At 34.3% G+C, this 7,409-nt stretch overlaps 1 long non-coding RNA gene across 1 annotated transcript; it reads right to left on the bottom strand.

The window, feature by feature from the left end:
• Nucleotides 1-5,597: 5,597 nt before the first annotated feature.
• LOC135739819 (uncharacterized) lies at nucleotides 5,598-6,818 on the bottom strand. The gene is made up of 4 exons (XR_010529045.2): nucleotides 6,767-6,818; nucleotides 6,566-6,616; nucleotides 6,169-6,234; nucleotides 5,598-6,041 (listed from the first exon to the last, which is right to left on the bottom strand). It is a non-coding gene; the product is annotated as an uncharacterized lncRNA (long non-coding RNA).
• Nucleotides 6,819-7,409: the final 591 nt, after the last annotated feature.

Below are 7,409 nucleotides of genomic sequence, written 5' to 3'. Positions count from 1 at the left end.
ACACTCTCGTAGTCACAGAGCAAAGAGTGCAATTATTTTATTGCAGCTTTATCACCATATTTTGTGTTCTTGACTCAGTTTTATCAAGGGGTATCCATCTAAACTTGTGTTTTGAAAGCAGTTCTGCTTACCGCAGTCACTACACTCACTTCTCCCTCGTCTCTCTCCGCAACCTCTCCCTCTCCTCACTGAGACTTTGCGTGCTGGTGCTGCCAGTGCCACCACCGCCACCATCATCGTCATCATCATCACCAGCGACGCGAGTTGAAGGTCCTGCTGCCGCAGAAAACATTTGTGTTTTTTAACACATTTTGCAGCGTCTGCCTGAAGAGCCTGCTTCTTTTTGTCGCGCAGTTTTTGTGCGCCTCCCTTGCGTTTTTTTCTCTCTCTCTATTTTGACACGTGAACTGACCGACGATGCACGCTCGTATGTATTCGGACATACTACTCGCCTCGCCTACTGCTTTTCGCGTACTATATAGTATGTAGTAGGCGGTTTCGGAAGCAGCATCGCTTAAACAGAGACCAAAGCGGTGATTGGGCCAGCTTAATGTCATTCAAAAAAAAAAAAACCAATGGGCTGCTGCTTAAATGTGAGTGGGCCGGTCTATCTAGGAAAAGAAAGGATGATGACTGTGCTGGTCAGTCATTGGGCCAGCTTAATGTCGTTTAAAAAAACAAACAACCAATGGGCTGCTGCTTAAATGTCAGTGGGCCGGTCTGTCTAGAAAAAAAGACGCTAACTGGGCTGCTCAGACAAATATAGTATGAGATGTAAAGGCCCAAAAAGTACGTCGGCCCACCGGGAAACTGCCCGGTTTGCCAGATGGCCAGTCCGCCCCTGCATGGCATGCAGATTTTGTGTATGCAATACTAAGATAACCCGAACAAATGTACATTTAAACATTTAGCAGACATGTTTATATCGGTTTGTTTCTTGTTCTCTTTGTCTTAAACCTTTTAGCATTTTTTCTGGAGGTTTGTCTCCTGTCAATTAAGAAACTATATTTATCTCCCCATGAAAAGCTGTCTAGATGTGATACTGCAACAGATTCAGTTTTTCTCAGTTGCATGTATGTGAGCTACTAGTACATGATGTTGTGATATTCTGTGTATATTCTCCAGCATGTGTAGTTACTGTATCAGTGATCAAAGAATGACCACATGGATCTTAAAAGTGCTTCTGATAATAGCATACAGCCTGTGTATCGGTGGGTTTAAAGAAAGACCCTCTTTTTGTGTAAGCAGAACCGATGGCTTTGATTTGTTCGAAACAGCGTTTGTTAGATTTCTGCTTGTTGTTTATTTGACGTTTGTCTCTTGTGGTCTGCAGTGTTTAGCTAAAAGAGCTTATTTATTTGACTATGAGTTTTTGAGGCTTTTATTGTTTTGTTATGATAAGGGTTTTCCCTGCAGTGAGCCGTTGGAAAAGATTATACAATATGCAGATGTCATACTCTGAAAATGTTTAGTTTGTATGTTGGTTTGTGTTAGGCTTATTCTGAGGAATAAATAATTGTTTAGATCTCAGTTTTGTTTACACAAAGTTGCTTCTATTTTATTCTGATTTTTTTACACGGCTCATTGGATAGCTTGATTCTAATTGGCCAGACATTTACAGTTTTTTTTTATTTCCAGATAAAAACCAGTAACACGCGATACCCGGATGCAAATAATTTTGATAGGTACCACAGTTGCCAACTCTCGCGAGACATAAGCAACTGCAGCTTCAAAAACAAGCCCAATATTATACAATTATATATAAGTTGTGAGCAGACATTGTCAATCAATAAACGTAAAGAAAACAGATTTTCCTAACAAGCAACCTTATTTCTTTAAAGATGCCCAAAAAAACGCAATCCGTGATTTTTTTTAACGCCACTTGCCAAAATAAGAAGCCCAAAATTGCGTATTATAAGCAGACTTGCCAACTATGATAGGTACCGTTTGGTTTTTACACAAAATTAAATATAAATATTGTTTTAATAACATATATAACAATATATTTATTAAACCAGTTAGCATGTTCGTGACGTTTGAACTAGGGATGCTAAACAATTAATCGCGATTAATCGTTAGCAGAATAAAAGTTTTTGTTTACATCACATATGTTTGTAAACTGTGTATAATAAATATATATATATAGATAGATAGATAGATAGATATATATAGATATATATATATATATATATATATATATATATATATATATATATATATATATATATATATATTTTTTTTTTTTTAAATAGGAATACATTCATGTATAATTTTAAGAATAAAATGGATATATTAAGTATTTATATTTATATATAATATAAATTATACATAAATATAAAAATGTATATACACATGTAAACATTTCTAAAACATATACATGCATGTGTGTACATTTATTTATACAAAGTTATTATACACAGTTCACACACATATATGATGTAACAAAAACTTTTATTCTGCTAACGATTAGTCACGATTAATCGTTAAGCATCCCTAGTTTGAACATCTGTTCTTACCTTAAAATTGAAATGTAATGTATTTTCCTTTGTGGAAGATCTGCATTCGTTAAAAATGAACTAATAAAATATTTCAAATCAATATTTAATGTCCCTTATTTATAAATAGCTGTGTAATAAGCTGGATAATGTACAGACAGCCGGTTGTTATTACGAAATAAGCCCCTTCAATGTGATACAAGACCCTCCGCTTTGCGATCGACCCTCCTGATCACACTGTCGGGGCTTATTTCTGCGATAACAACCTGCTGACTATACATTATCCCTTACTTAGTGTTGTTGACATATAGAGGCGGTTTCCCAGAAAGGGCTTAAGCCTGTAGTCCCAAAGTAAATATCCTAAAACATATCAGTGCCATTGTTTTGTCTTAAGATGCACACCAGTAATGTTTTTTTTTTTTTCTGTAAGGTATGTTTGTATAATGTCCCAATATAACTAGAGACTAGTCCTGGATTAATCTAAACCCTGTCCGGGACACTGCCCCATAGTGATGTAGAGAAACAAAATGAATGTGGATAGCAGATCTCAGATAATTTAATCTTGGAAATGAAATATTTATACTGAAATCTTTTGATTGGTCTTTTCAAAATGACTTGGGTTTATTCTTAGGAAAATGATCCAGTAAGCTAAGACTTCAGTTAAAGGCTCCATCTGCTCTCCATTTCGATCTCACTGCTGCTTTGGATGAACAACTCTGAGATATTAAAGAGATTTCCTTTTTGTGATGTTGCCATAATGCTGAATTATTAAAATAACAGAAAATCTGTGCTTTATTTTTGTAAGGTTTTGTATCTGTATACCGCTGGCTTCATGGCCCGGTCTGACAGGCGTATGCTGTGACTGCTCACTTTTGTTTTGGTCCCTGTGGAACAAACAGAATCTACAATGATGTGCAGTTTGAGCAGAGAGACACTGTTGGGTGACTCCTTTATATTCATTCAATGTTTCACTCAACCGCTAGCACATGTATCACTATTATGGGATTTTCTCTTCTCTAGTTAAATAAGACCCTGTGACCTGACCCATCCCGAACTGAACCAGAAATCTCTGAAGAGTCGAAACGCTTCATTGTTTCAATACAAAATGTTGTTGGTTAGGTCAAATATGGACATTTCAGATTAACCAACGTTATCTCATGAGAATACATGTGTATTTTTACGTTTCAATGTGGTTGTACCATACGTACGTTTACTTACATTTAAAACACAATGAAATGTATAATATCGACGTTTTGACAGTACTAATACATAAATTGTTTACAGCTTTACAAAAAAGTTATTCCTATTCATAAATATTAAAATCGCGGGCATTGGGGTTTCTTACTCATAATAATGACATGTTTTCAGTCAAATTTTCTAACTTATTTATTCAAGACAGTTTACCCATTTACCTAATGAAATAATTATGATATTCAGAGAATTTCACAATATTTAACATTTTAAAACTTTAAAATAAATAACATTTCTGTATTTATTTAACAATTTTTTTATATTTAGTTTGTTACACAAAAACACGTTTTCTCCTATGCTGTCTTCGATGCAATACATTATTATTACTATTAAGCAATAATTACACCAAAATACAACATAAATTCACAATTTGCGGTAATCCTCATCTTTAAAATTAATACAATTGCGAGGAACAGATCCAAATTCAGCCCTTTATCCAGCGATCTTGATCCGAGTTCTCATCAGCAACCGTAAAGTCAGATCGCGTGTTCGTTATAGGCTAATATAAATTTGAATTTAAATATCGTGCCTCAAGAAAGTAACGTTAAATGATTTCATAAACTGTTTTGCGTAGGATTGTAGTGGCTTAAAATATCTTTTGAATGCTATATTGTTACTATTGTTACAAAAATGTTCCTAAACATATCTGTCCATTACGTGGCATAATATACAAAGAATACATTACGTATAAAAAAATTGATGAAAAAATTTTGTAGGCTCTTCTTTTAATCTTCTTTCTGGATGACGTTTTTGTGCTGCAGGTGATATTTATCACATTCATAAATAAAAATGTTAAAGAGTTCATTTCCCGGACATGGATTAGACTAGTCCTAGACTAAAATAAATGTAGTAGCTGTCCAAACTAAAAACAACTTGCACTGACATATCTTAAAATCCATAAGTAGCCTTTTTTGCCTCAAAATGCACACAAGCAATGTTTTATTAAAGCTCCACTGTGTAAGATCTACTCCCATCTAGCGGTGAAAGTCTATATGACAAGCAACTGAATAATACTTTCTAGCCCCCCCATTCGGAACGCGTTTTAACTCGTACGGTGGCCCGGCCGTGTCATGCCAAGGTTAACATGGCTTCCAGTAGCTACAAAGCAAAAGCAATGAGAAAAAAATGAACAATTTGCAATGTCCTTTGCCTGTGATCCATCAAAGCACACAGATTTATGTTTAACATGAAAAAAGTCTGATTGTCATAATATGTCCTCTTAAAATCACATACAAAAAGCAACCATGACGGGTTTAAAAGGACGCGAATTAATATCCCAGATAGCAATTTTGTTCCGGCCCAGCTCCGGCCCACACAACCAGTTTTTCCTCGGCCCACATACAACGAAGAATGACGGCCCTACATTGGCCCAGTTCTGAATTACGGACAAAGGCCACACATGGGCCACAACTGGCCCATGTCTCTGACAGATAATAGCCCATAATTGGCCCAAACCTGGGCCAGAACAGGTTCTAACATCGGTACCAGTTCTCAGCCATAGGTCAACCATATTAAAACCAGCATTTAACCAGAACTTCCAAAACTGAGCCATAACTCAGCCTAATCTTGCCCAAATTATATTAATAAATAAATCACACGAAAAATTACTTTCAAATTGTTTGCCTTTTTATTAATCAACAGCACACAAGTCAATAACACTACAACATTGTATGTGTTAAAACTCTTCTAGTATAAACTGCCAGCAATAAACAAAAATACTAGTTTGTTCAAATACATTATTGGCATGAATCTAACACCAACAACTTAAATTACAAAGCAATTTCATCCTTAGTTAACAAACAAAAGTTTAGAACAAACTGATAATAAAAAAAAAACCTTTGTGACAGTTACATTTGTGTGTTAAACGTATCTTGCCCAAATTGCCAGCTATACACAAATACAGAAGTTCATTGAAATTAATATATAAGCATGAATAGAAATTTAAATGAATTACCATGGGTAAATACAAGTTTAAACCAAACTGAACTTAAAAGTTAGTTAATTAGAAACTTCATGTGTATGTGAAACCAACTCTACAGCCAGCCAGCCAGCCAGCAAAGATACAAGGTCCCGTTAAAGTATTAGCATGAATCTAACTTAGGTAATTTCAAATAAAACGAAAAATTAAAACAATACAATTCATAAAAATGAAACAAACAATCAAACACTAATAATAATCTATGTGTATGAGAAAGTGTTCCTATTCAGGATTGTCCTCAACAAGAAGTACTGCTTTCCAGCCTATCTTTTCTTCTCAGCTCCTCTTTCCATAGATGTAAAAATTACAGCAGCCCACTGTTATATAAAAGAAAACAAATGCAAATCAATAATTGTTATGAAGCAAAAGCCATATAATTAAGTAATTAAAAGCATAATGATATACTTTAAAACAAACAGTTAGATAAACAATTAGAAGATGAACCTTTTAGGATGAACTGCTTCTGTTCTTCCTCAAGTTGCTTTGGATGAAAATGTCTGCGTTGAATGTCTAAATAAAATGAAACATAGCTTAGACCTTAAAGACGTACTTTTCATTTAGACAAAGCAAATGAGCAAATGAGATATGTTCTAAGCATGTATTTAAAATATATTATATTAGGAATATCCCCATTATTAGTTACCAAGAAAATTAAGTCAAATCAATATAAATGAAAGAGCGAAGAACCATATACTGCACGTCTAAGGTCTTCACAATTGCTGTCATACTTATGAGAAATTCAGCTTTGCAGATATAATTCTAAAGATTTGTCAAGTATTGATTTTGGAAGCAATTAAATTAACATTAAATTAAATGGTGGCCCTGATGTACTCTCACTTACCTGAATGTCACCTCCTCCTGTCCTGTCAGCATCATTGTCCCACCTCTTTACCTGAAGCAAACACAGCAGATGATTAACAGAAAATAATTTCACAGTATTCCATATATTCAAAATATTTGTATTTTTACCATTTTCCTTTGTATTCAACAATGCAATTCGGGTAACTAAATTAATGTTAGGCTATGGTCAGTTCTTACTCACCTAATGAATGAAACCACTGTCCAGCCCTCTGTATTTATCTGCTTTCACTGAAATCACAGAGCAATCTTTTGATATATAAACACAAAGATGCAAACATGAGCCTCAACATTTAATTTACCTTAATGTGTCTTTTGGAATATACACCCCATCATCCTTCTCTTGTCCCACTCCAGAGTCTTCATTTCTTGATGAACACAGACACACTTTCATCAAAAAAGGAAATTAAACGTTACAGAAATACATTTTTAAATATGTTTTTTTATATAAATGTTCTAACATCAGGAAGACCAGATAACCAAATTCGATTACTTCATTATAATATGATCACAGTTATTCTTAACCTGATAGAAAACAGCTAATATAATATCAATATAACGTTAATTGTCACACATTAAGTTACACACGAATCACGTAAACGTTTGCATCCCTTTATACGTTTGTAAGACATTTAAACAAAAACATTTTTATGATTGGAAAAGTTTAAATATTTAAGTTCAGTGCCCGGTTGCATGAAAGTCCTTAAGCTAAGAAATCCCTTAAATATAAGGTTAAGGGTACCCTTAATAAAAAATGGGTTGCAAGAAAAACCCTTAAGTGAACCTTAAGGCTGTCAATAAGTATTTACCCTTGAATGCTAAAGTAT

The sequence above is a fragment of the Paramisgurnus dabryanus genome, chromosome 9 (genome assembly GCF_030506205.2).
Source record: "Paramisgurnus dabryanus chromosome 9, PD_genome_1.1, whole genome shotgun sequence".
NCBI lineage: Eukaryota > Metazoa > Chordata > Actinopteri > Cypriniformes > Cobitidae > Paramisgurnus > Paramisgurnus dabryanus.
This window is presented reverse-complemented; position numbering and strand designations above follow the sequence as displayed.